The sequence below is a fragment of the Scomber japonicus genome, chromosome 9 (genome assembly GCF_027409825.1).
Source record: "Scomber japonicus isolate fScoJap1 chromosome 9, fScoJap1.pri, whole genome shotgun sequence".
In the NCBI taxonomy this organism is placed as follows: domain Eukaryota; kingdom Metazoa; phylum Chordata; class Actinopteri; order Scombriformes; family Scombridae; genus Scomber; species Scomber japonicus.
This window is the reverse complement of record NC_070586.1, coordinates 19923097-19935865: the sequence shown is the minus strand read 5'-3', so window position 1 is coordinate 19935865 and position 12769 is coordinate 19923097.

The window sequence follows — 12769 nt, the reverse complement described above, 5'->3', positions numbered from 1 at the left end:
CAATTTCCCTTCCAGATGCTTGATGGTAGATAATGGGGTTGAGGTTAAACCTTGATAACTCATGTTTGCAGTACTGTACACACTCTGAGGCTGTAGGAAAATATTGTTTTAACTATGTATATGAGCTGTAGGGAGTAAGAAACTTTTTCCTGCTGTACATCTTGCACCATACTGTATCTCTTGGGTTTTATTCCTAGATCAATATTGAACATACTTCTTAGATATTAACTCTAAAACCTGGCTCAGCTGATGCTTAAACCTTAGTGTTAAAGGTGTGACCAAAGCCTGTAGTCAGTTTTAAACTACATTTATTCACATAATCCGCTCCTGGCAGCCTTGAAGCACTGCACTTTTTTGCCTCCCTGTCAGTTCTCAGATCTGTGGTGAGCAACAACGAATGATATTCCTGCTGCAGTCAGTTTTATAGCCCATTCCTCTGACTATAACCATGACATGGCTTGTTTATGACTGACGGACCGCAGATTAGATTTGTCAGCCTGTGAGATGTTATCTTGCTGTCATCTATCTATCTAAATGTTATCATACATGTGGAAACACTTGACATTAACACCAGAGATTCCTCCTATACAGATGTGAAAAACTAATTGTACTGTATTTTAAGAAGATTTAAAAAATCTTAAAAAAAAAAAAAAAGAACAGATATATACAACAGTTTAGTTTACAATCTGAGTATGCCTGTCCTCAATCAGCCTCTTGAAACGCAGCAGCTCTCAGTCTAATAAATCTTGTGGCCTAATAAAGAAAAAGATTGCATTTTTGTCACAGAAGCTATCAGTAGTAAAGTAAATCTGTCTTCTCTGAGCTTCTATCAAAGCTATGACATGAACCTGACAATAGCTGTGTTAATTTAGCCTGGAAACACGGTGCAACATCTCCGTTATCACCACCATTACTTGGTTAAGTGTTAAAAAAACAACACTGGGTTTGGTTTGATTTATTTCTGGGCTAATAGAGCATAAGTAGACACTCAATCATCTCATGTCAGTGGCACAGTTGTATAAGCATTTGTTAAGCATGTACCTCTGCTGCTTGAGTGCCCCATGTAACCTAATCTTTTGCAACTGAGGAAATGAACAAGGCGAGAAGGAGGCAACAAAAAGCCAGCGCAAATGTCCTTAAAAGAAGTATTGTATGATGCTGAATGTATATGGATATAAATGGACAGAAGGATGCAGAAGAGGAGGAGGAGAGTAAAACATGGCAGGGTGTAAAAACCCGTAGCGGAAGAAAAGCGGAGGAGAAGAATTTGGAGAGGTGGAGGAGAATGTTAATCTGAGGAAGGCAGCGCAGAGAAAAGCTCTCTTCCTCTCTAAGCCCCACGCCCTCACTTCCTGTCCCCGCTGTCAATCAAAGCAGCTGAAGTGCATCAGACAAAAGACAACCCCCCACCCCTAACACACCCCCAACACACAGACACACACACACACACACACACAGAGTTCCAACAAAAACCACAAACACCAGCACCAACCAACAAATTAACTGCTCTTGTCAGAAGTGTGTGTGTGTGTGTGTGTGTGTGTGTGTGTGTGTGTGTGTGTGTGTGTGTGTGTGTGTGTGTTGCAGGGTGAAGGGTTTTGAACTGCTTCTGTAGGTTTCTCATGTTCATCAGAGACCCCTAATTAGAATCTATCTCCGTCTCTCGCTGTGTCTCACGCATTCACGCAGGCATCGTGCCCAGCTTCCATCCTCACACTGACTCTTATTTCTGTAGTCTAAGTGTGGCTCTGTGGGCCTCTAATAGCGTAGCCAATTAGTGCCAGAGTCCGACTTGGCTGCTTCTCTAACTCACTGGTGGTCCCACTGAGGGACAGAATGGCTGCTCTGAAAAGGTACAAGTCCACAAAGAACGGCCTGACAAAGACGTGTGTGTATAGGCTGCATGTCACAGCAGCATACAAGGCTGGAGCAACCCTATGTGTATGTATGTGTGTGTGTGTGTGTGCTAGATCTCATTGTCATTCAGCATCAGAAGTCCTCGACAAAGGGTTAAGCATTTCCACATTTTGATTTAGGGAGAAATGCTTTTGAAGATGGGTGAATGGTTAGAAATGGTGACATTAACGCTGAAGATACCAAATTCAAACCCACACATAGTATTTCAACCTGACAACAACCACAGTATTTTTTTTCATCTTCTATGAAAATATGTTTTTCCTTATACTATAAAAACAATAACCTGTATTTGTGTGTTTCAAAACAAAGAACTTTTTCTTTTTCTTTTTTTCCCTTCATTAACCTCGAAAGGTCTCAATGAGATTAAAATCTCTTTCAAGTGAGACTTGAACAAGAGGATAGCTACAACATAAGCAACATAAACAAGCATAAACCACATACAAAGACTAATATAACTCACATGCAACAACAGAAAAAAAAGTCATTAATGTGTCTCTAAAACATTCAAAATTAAGTAAAAACAATGAATTTAGAAGCAAACTATGAATGACTCAAATCTCTGGTTTATCTACTGGTTCATTGTTCCAGGAGGAAGCTTATTTAAAAGTTTTTTTTACCCAAATCCCCAAAACCACAGTCAGTACAACCAAAACAATAAAATAATAGAAGTATTTGGGATAAAGCAAAGAAGAGGTTCCTTTGACACAAATTAACAATAGAGTTAAAAGAAACCACAATGTTTATGGAAATGACATTTTAATACATATTTAAGGGTTCACTGTAGTAGTAAGATATCCCTCAACAAAACCTTGAAATCAATTCTAAAATCAACTGGAAACAAATGCAAAGATGCTAAAATGGCAGTTATATGACATGTTGATATTTATTTAACTATACATAGACTATATATTTTACTGTCATTAAAAAGGTGAAATGACAGTGGCAGTGTGAGCATGGCTGATCAAAATATTCAAGGATCCAACTAATTCCTGGTGTTTTAAATCAATACTTTATGCCCTGCTGCACCTTGATTAATGCATAAATTGACACTGGTTAGAATAAAAATATGAAGAAAATCAAAGTCTGTACAACGGGTATCTCTCACTAACCTCCATACAGCGGTGGGATGCCAATTTTTTTTTTCTTTTTAGGATGGCAAAGTCATGACCCACCCTGCTCTGCCTCGGATTGGCTGGTTCGTTGCCTTCATTGGTTGGGTAGATTAGGTTTAGGTATGAGAAGTGAGATTGGTTAAGGGCAAAGGTAAGAGTATCTTACCTTGCGATGCAGCTAGATTCGTGAGATCACATGTCAGGCTTCAAGTTATGTGCTCATGTCTTCACCCACCAGTGATTCACAGCAATAAGTCCTATGTACTGTAGATTCTCACAGTCTCACAAAGCTTCACAAGGGGATAGTTTATCCAATCACCTGCCAAGTACCGTACCATACCGTCTTCTTCTGCTTTATCCGGGGTCGGATCACGGGGGCAGCAGCCTAAGCAGGGAAGCCCAGACTTCCCTCTCCCCAGCTACTTCGTCTAGCTCTTCCTGGGGGATCCCAAGGCGTTCTCAGCCCAGCCGAGAGACATAGTCTCTCCAGCGTGTCCTGGGTCTTCCCCGGAGTCTCCTACTGGTGGGACATGCCCTGAACACCTCACCACGGAGGTGTTCGGGAGGCATCCTGACTAGATGCCCAAGCCACCTCATCTGGCTCCTCTTGACATGGAGGAGCAGTGGGTCTACTCCAAGCTCCTCCCGGATGACCAAGCTTCTCACCCTATCTCTAAGGGGGAGCTCAACCACCCTACGGAGGAAGTTCATTTCGGCCGCTTGTACCCGCGATCTTATTCTTTCGGTCACTACCCAAAGCTCATGACCATAGGTGAGGGTAAGAACGAAGATCGACTGGTAAATCGAGAGCTTTGCCTTTTGGCTCAGCTCTCTCTTCACCACGACGGATCTGTGCAGAGTACGCATTACTCCAGACGCTGCAGATCTCACACTCCATCCTTCCCTCACTCATGAACAAGACCCCGAGGTACTTGAACTCCTCCGCTTGGGGCAGGATCTCATCCCCGACCTGGAGAGTGCACTCCACCCTTTTCCGGTTGAGGACCATGGACTCGGATTTGGAGCTGCTGATCCTTATCCTGGCCGCTTCACACTCGGTGGTGAACTGATCCAGTGAGAGTTGGAGGTCACGGTCTGATGAAGCCAACAGAACCACATCATATGCAAAAAGCAGTGACCCAATCCTGAGGTCACCAAACCGGACCCCCTCAACGCCCTGACTGCGCCTTGAAATCCTGTCCATAAAGGATCGGTGACAAAGGGCAGCCTTGGCAGAGTCCAACCCTAACTGGAAACAAGTCCGACTTATTGCCGGCAATGCGGACCAAGCTCTGACAACGGTCATACAGGGAATGGACGGCCCGTATCAGGGGGGTCCGATACCCCATACTCCCAGAGAACCCCCCACAGGACTCCCCGAGGGACATGGTCGAATGCCTTCTCCATGTCCACAAAACACATGTGGACTGGTTGGGCAAACCAACCAATCCTGCAGAGGGTGTAGAGCTGGTCCACAGTTCCACGACTCCAACGAAAACCACACTGTTCCTCCTGAATCCGAGGTTCGACTATCCGACGGACCCTCCTCTCCAGCACCCCCAAATAGACCTTACCAGGGAGGCTGAGGATGTAATCCACCATCCCAGTCTGCCAATCCAGAGTCGCTGCAGAGTCGTGTCAACCATGACAGCCCCACAACATCCAGGGCCTTGAGGAACTCGGGGCGGATCTCATCCACCCCTGGGGCCCTGCCACCAAGGAGCTTTTTGACCACCTCGGCAACCTCAGCCCCAGAGATAGGAGAGCCCACACCCGAGTCCCCAGGCCCTGCTTCCTTACCGGAAGGCGTGTCGGTGGGATTGAGGAGGTCTTCGAAGTATTCCTTCCACCGATCCACAACGTCCCAAGTTAAGGTCAGCAGCGCACCATCCCCACCATACACAGTGTTGACGATGCACTGCTTCTCCCTCCTGAAACACCGGATGGTGGTCCAGAATCTCCCGGAAGTTGTTTTCCATGGCCTCACTGAACTCCTCCCATGTCCAGGTTTTTGCCTCAGTGACCGCCGCAGCTGCACTCCACTTGGCCTGCCGGTACCTGCCTGCTGCCTCCGGAGTCCCACAGGCCAATAAGGCCCTATAGGACTCCTTCTTCCGCTTGACGGCATCCCTCACTGCCGGTGTCCACCAGCGGGTTTGGGTATTGCCGCCACGACAGGCACCAACCACCTTGCGGCCACAGCTCCAGTCGGCCGCCTTAGCAATGGAGGCACGGAACATGGCCCACTCGGACTCAATGTCCCCCGCCTCCCCCGGTACATGGTCGAAGCTCTCTCGGAGGTGGGAGTTGAAACTCTCTCTGACAGGAGACTCTGCCAGACGTTCCCAGCAGACCCTCACAATACGTTTGGGTCTGCCAGGTCTGACCACTAGGTGGTGATCAGTTGACAGCTCCGTCCCTCTCTTCACCCGAGTGTCCAAGACATGTGGCCACAAGTCCGACGACACGACTACAAAGTCAATCATCGAATTGCGGCCTAGGGTGTCCTGGTGCCAAGTGCACATATGGACACCCTTATGCTTGAACATGGTGTTCGTTATGGACAACCTATGACGAGCACAGAAGTCCAATAACCGAACACCACTCGGGTTCAGATCGGGGGGGGCGTTCCCAATCACACCCCTCCAGGTCTCACTGTCGCATTTGAGCATGAGCAGTAAGATGGGGAAAGGGGTCCCGAGGATGTGGGATGTGGCATGCCCTTACAGTGTGTGCTGTGTAGGTCTGCAAGACAGCAGATAAATCCTTCTACCATCCAACTCCACTGTGCAGATTCTGGCCCTAAATGAAGTCACACAAGCAAGATGGCACCTCCTGGAAACGAGATATTTTGGCTTCATGTGTGTATAGCAGTAGAAAGTGGAGACATGTCATCCATCTTTATATACAGTCTATGTTTGACACAAATAACACACTATGTTCAAATCAAATGCCCTGCAAACATTTCACAGAAGCTCACATGGACCCACTTTCTCTTTTGCATATCAATAGAGCCAGATAGTAGATACACACACACACACACACACACACACACACACACACACACACAGAGACATAATTGGTTACGTAGGGAGCAGAGCCAACTTGCACTTCTCGTTGCCATGGTAACCAGAGAGACTGATTTTTCTAGAAGCACTTACTCACATCCCGTCTGTTATTCACGTTGTTTGTTCATTCATTCCTCCTTTTAGCCGTTCTTTATACAATGCTGTCCCTCTCTCGCTGGGTGCTTTTCAACCCATTTCCATTCCCACCTCTCCACCAATAAGATGCCCTCATAGCATGCATATGCAAACGAGGCAGACTTGAAACCAATTAAAAAGAATTGAATAATGAACAGCATTGTGTCCTCCACAGTTGGACACAGAGATAGTGACTGAGACCCACTGACACAACATCTAAACAGTTACAATGCCTGTGTAATTTACTTCTGACAATAAAGCAAAGGATCTAAAAATTGGAATTAGTTTTTTTTCTTGAGGTGGAAACTCCTGCTTGATGTGCGTGTTTTATCTGATTTAATTATTTCATCTGTATAGGTTAACTCTTGTCTTGACTTGAAACACAAAAACAGCATTTCTTTACTTTTCTTATTTGCTTTACCCATCCACTGACTTTATGTCCTTTCCTTTTTTCCAACCTCATCTTTTCCCTAATGTCTCCCCTCGCCTCCCCCACAGTCCTCTCCAGGGTGTATCAGGTTATCACTGGCCAGCAAAGCAGGAAACAGGAAGTATGTATTGCCCCATAGACAAAACTCTGGAGATAGATGATCAAATACTCCTGCTGTTTGGGAGCACAAGTGTTGTCCTCCTGCAAAGATAAGTATGTCAGAGCTCCAAAGCAACATATCAATTATAGAGATTCAGAGGTAAAACGACACAGAATGTAATAAAATTCAAACTTTTGTGTCAATTACATCTCTAATTTGAGCTATGAAAAAAACAAGCAATGGTCTGTACAGTGTGGAAATAAAATATATATATATTTTGAATAATTTAATTAGTTGTCAAGGAAATATGTTCAGTAATAAATATTATTCAAGACATAACCCACCAAAATTACATTTTTTTTTACTTAGAAATTTGTTGAAATTGAATGGCAGAACAGAAGAAAATATAGCAAGACAAACACAAGAGGATAAAGGAGAGATCCAAGCATAAAGACATCAGAAAGTATGTGGAGAGGAAATAATGAGAAGATAAAGAGTAAAAGAAGACATAAAGGTCTGATGGAGGACAACAACAACAAGCGACAGACATTGAGGATGAGAGAAGAGAAGAAGGGACAGCTCTATACGCTTGTGTCAGCTTTCTGTCAAAGAGAGAATGAAAGGAAAGAAAGGCCAAGAGACAGCGAGCTCTGATAGTCCTATGTCAGCGTCCAGTCAGACTCCAGACCAAGGCGACTTGGGGATGTCAATGGATGGACGCCAGCAAGGTCAACAGCCTATAACCTTCAGGTTAACACATAGACTTAATAGACACACTATGCACGTATACACACAAGCTATTTGGATAAATGCATAAAACACAGAGAACCCTTAACATAAAGGTGCATGTTAAAGTTCATGGAACGTCAGGGGAGAGACAGCATAGTACACATAATGAATGTGGTGAAACAGAGAGTGAGTGATGATGATAGATCTAGAAAGAGAAACACACAGACTGGCACACACATTGTCTCAGGAGTGTAATTAATATGCAAGTTAAAGTACATCCGAGTGAACACAGAGATCACTTTACTGTATGTATGCATCTGTTGACAAGTTTTGTTTTATTAGAAGGAAGGAAAGAAGTAGCCTGCTGCTAGCTGGCAGGCTACTGGTGTTACAATAAATGTTTTTTAATTTATGTTTTTTTTGCGGGACATCGCTGGTTAAAGAACTGTTTATTATGGAAAAACTGCCACTGTATTTTATAAATGAATAGTTTATTTTGATTATTAATGTGAAAGACTATTGATTAAGAAAATTGAATGCTTTCAATTTTATTTTGTATTTATTTTATTAGTTTATTTGTCAGGGACGGTGCATATTAATACACATATCTGTAAATATGCCAGAATTAATCCAAAGGCTAGTTTTCATCTGTTGTCCTTGGCAGCCTAAAATCAAGAAACAGATTTAAAACATTATAAGGCAACCGAGTTACAATAAGTATAAAACAAAGAGTGACATAAGCAGCACACAGTAAAAGCAAAGCAAACTACGACTGAACAAAGCGACAAACAGTGTATTTCATAAATGATTAGTCGATTTTGATTGTTAACGCGGATGACTATTGATTAAGAAAATTCAATGTGTAGGGCTTTTCACAACATCTCTTTGTTTACAACAGCCTTTGTTTGCATGTGCATGCATCTCTTACTTTAATTGACAGTGGTAATTATCAAAAGAGAGCTGGATGGTGAAGGAATCTTTAACAAGTGATAGTTCAGCAGCAGCAGCAGCGGCAAGGAGACTACTGGGAATTCAGGTGTGTGACAGGTGATAGACAGGCTTGTTTGAGACCTGAGCATCCCTGACCTGACCGATCAATCAAAAACAGCTATTCAAAGTCTTAACACATACATGTTTTGTTTCTTTTTTTAATGTGGGTGTGCTGTAGTTACATTTTGGTTCTCTCCTGTGTTTTTCCTTCAAACAATGGAGCTAAAGGATAATTTCTGCAAATACTATGTCTTCTCTGATAAGCTGTCAATCACAAGATCTACAATCCACCAAGAGCTAAAATATATGACCTCCTGCGTGACCCTGAAAGTTGACTGAGTGACTGTCAAGTCACGGTTCAAGGTAATAGGTATCCTCCAATCCCATCAGCAAAAAAAAAAGCAGTTGTGTGACCCTCCTCCAAGATTTAGAAGGTAATTTAAGGATTGGGGCAGGCAGCTGGTATTTGGCTGTCGTAATTGACGGGAGAGTTGTTATCGATGCAGAAGGCAGAGATGGGATGAGGGGTGAATTCCTGACTGAAAGAGCTCCGCTTCAAAGCTCTCTGGAATGTTAAGAGCAAAGACTCACAGGAGCCAAAATACATCAGAGTGTGTATTGTACAGCAAGCTCCACTGCACATGAAATACAATACACAAACCTGACAACAGCAGAAACAGAGCTGTGTGGAAGCCAAAAGTGTACTATACTAAATAAATAAGACATGAAATAAATAATCATGTGAATATGAATACAGACAAAATATGTGACGTAACCATAAACTCGGTGTTAAATAATCTCACATTTTTAAAACTCAGCTCACATTTATTAAACTCACAATAACATTGTTAATTTTTATTTAAAGGTAGAATATGTCGAATGAGCAGAACAACGCCATCTAATGTCTCGAGATCGTAGTCGCAACAGCCAAAAAGTAATTCCAGCAGTCGGGTTGCCAGGTCCAGTGCCGGATTTTATTTTAGCTCTAACTCTGTAAATATACCACTTTATCCACATGTCTAACCTTTTTAGGCGAGAAAGTAGCCCTTTAGATCAACAATGTGACGCTAATTTGTCCAAATAACATCTGCTTAAAGTTTTGTTCCTGCGAATTCGGAGCCACTCAAGTTAGCCGTAGCGAGTAACGCACTTCCGGTCATTTTCACAAAATAAAACACCCGTTGCCTTTTATTATTAAGAAAACCATAACGATAGAGTTGGTGCTTTTATTTTGAAAACAGGAAGCGAACATACCCTCGCTGTAACCAGAGACATTACTTGAAACCACCGAGGTACATTACATTGTAACGCCAGTGGGAGTAGCAGCAATGTCTCTGCATGTACTGCCTAATCCTAAACACCGATTGGCTTGTGTGTGGTGTCGTCAGAAGCAGGAGAGGCTCACGGTCGTAAACATCTAGTCACGTGTACTCTGAGATGGACGTGCAGGTCAGGAAATGACGTAAACGGACCGTATATGGTTTGTTATTTGTGTTATTACATTACGTGTTGGACTAAATACATGGACATATTGAGGAAAGTATTCCGGTTTTATGAAAACGGATTTCATATTTCACACGAATGGATACTTGGCGAGCTGTACAGAAAGTCCTGTGTCATAAGATGATCGTTGTGGATAAAGGGAAGACTTTGAAGGTATGTAGGCATTATAGCTTTTCTCACTTAGCTGAGTGGCTAGCCGAGCTAATCGCTAATACTATTACGGCTGTGAGCAACCATATAAGTCGTGAGTGGTCTTGAATGAATCAGAACAATCTAAGCTTTCCAACAATGTACGGCATGAGTATATATGTTTAAGGGTTGGTGTTTAAAACATTCAGAAGAACGTGTGGCTACCTCCTAACATCCGTCCCGTCCCGTGAACGGAACAGCGTGCGTTAAGAGGTTAATGATCAAATATCAAAATCCGAATAGCGTCAGAAAGTCAACCCACTCTCCACATTTCCATTGCTACCGTTTTGATACTTCATGGTACACAAACAAATAGCATCTCATATGAAAGCTAAGACCCTGCCGAGTTCAACAGTACCACTATTATTGCGCTAAAAACTCAGTGAACCAGCAGCATACAACGGTAAACAACCACTTATTTACAGTGACTAACAGATATTCTGTCTTACCTTCGAAGTTTTGTGATGAAAAGTTGTACTTGACAGCAAAAAAACGCTGGTTTTAGTAAGTCCAACACGGCCGTGTTTGTTTACAACTTGTTTTACAACTTATACATATAAATGAACATCAGTACATTAAAACCCTTGCCAAACATGTTCACACAATGCTGATTAAGTCTATCACCACCACGAGACAAATCTCTCTGCATTTCACACCATACTGGAGCTTTTCATCCTGTATCTGGTTTGACAATCCCACTCTGGCTGATTAGCTCTCTGCTAACTTGAATGAGGATAAAATAATTGAAATGTGCAGCTCTTCTAGACTTTCCAAATGTTGTTGAATGGAACTGATGAAATTCTGATAGTGAAACGAGTCATTTTGTGGGGGTTGTGTGATGCTCAAAACAATTTATCCCCTCTTTTACAGTTGCAACAGTTGACAGAGCTGGCTACGCTGGAGCTTGTGACATAAGCATGTGTTGACAATGTTTTTGTAATTACTATCACACGTGCAGGTTTTTGGGGGATGCAAAAGTCCTGCACTCCAGCTTTTTATTTTATCAGTTGTTAGGTGCTGTTTGTCTTGGTTGGCAGAAAAAGACTGTTTTTAAAAGCACCATAATGGCATAAAATGATTGTTGTGAAAAATGGCTTTGTGAAATCAAAACATTTTAAACTAAAAACTTATGTAATGAATTAAAGATTGCCTGCAACAACCTCTGTTATTGTTCAAATAAGCAGGATGATATTCATGATAATGACCAGAGCAGTCTTATTTCACTGTTTTATGGTTTGTATTTAATCTAATTTAAATTGATTATTTTACTTTTTACAGCCTTACAGGATAATTTAATATTTCATATTCTGCATAGAGTTGGATAATAAAATTACTTTATTTGCGAGCAAGTGCCCATAAAATATTTGGTCCCCAATAATAAAAAACAAATAACTCAAATGATTTTGTTAATTTGCCAAATGAAGAAAGGTCAATAAAATATAGTAATAACATGACAATGCATGCTGTTTATAAACAAAAGTGCTAGGTATAAGTTAGTTTTATGAGCTATAAATCTCAGAAACTATTAGTAATTTAACCCTAATATACCCCCATTATTATTTTGGAAGAGAAACTGACAAAAATATTCCCCTTTATATCTTTTAGGTACCACCTGCTGCAAATTAAATAATACAGTGATTAATGATACAATAAGTGACAGTTAAATGAAAAGTGTACTTGTTTAATGTACTTAAATGAAATGGAAAAAGGACTTCCATCCATCATGGGTCAAGAAAGTATGTTTTCACTAAACACATGTAGCTTGCAGTTTTTAATAAGCAGGCCAGATATTGGTTAGGTTAGGTTAAATAAGATTAATATAAGGACAATGTTAGAGGTTGAGATACAATAGAAAGAGGTTTAGATGGAACAGAGGAAAAGGCAAAACAGAAAAACATGTAATTTGAGAAACATTAAAACATAAAATTAACCCCCCACCCCCCACACTAATAATAAAAACAAAGTACAGAAAAATAGAAAGAGATAAATAAAATGCTAGAATAGAGAATTAAATATAAGATTGCGGCATAAAATAATGATTTGCTTTAAAATCATTAAGGACATAGAGTGCAAATGAAAGATTAAAATGTAAAGTGCTTTAAAAGAGCTCAATCATAATCACAGGAGAAGAGAAGTGTTTTTAACCTGGATTTAAAAATGTTCACAGTTGGGGCTGATTTCAGTTCTGCTGGTAGTTTGTTCCAGTTGTGTAAAAGCTGCTTCACCATGTTTAGTTTGAACTCTGGGCTCAACTATCTGACCTGAGTCAGTAGATCTCAGAGCTCTACTGGGTTTATATTCTACTAACATGTCATTTATGTATTCTGGACCTAAACCATTCAGTGATTTGTAGACCAGTAGCAGAACTTTAAAATCTATTCTATAGCTGACTGGGAGCCAGTGTAAAGACTTTAGAACTGGAGTAATGTGCCCTGATCTCTTTGTTCTGGTTAAAACTCGAGCTGCAGCGTTCTGAATGAGCTGCAGCTGTTTAATGCTTTTTTGTGGGAGTCCAGAAGACCGTTACAGTAGCTGAATCTACTGGAGATGAAAGCATGAATCAACTTCTCCTGGTCTGTTTGAGACATAAAACCCT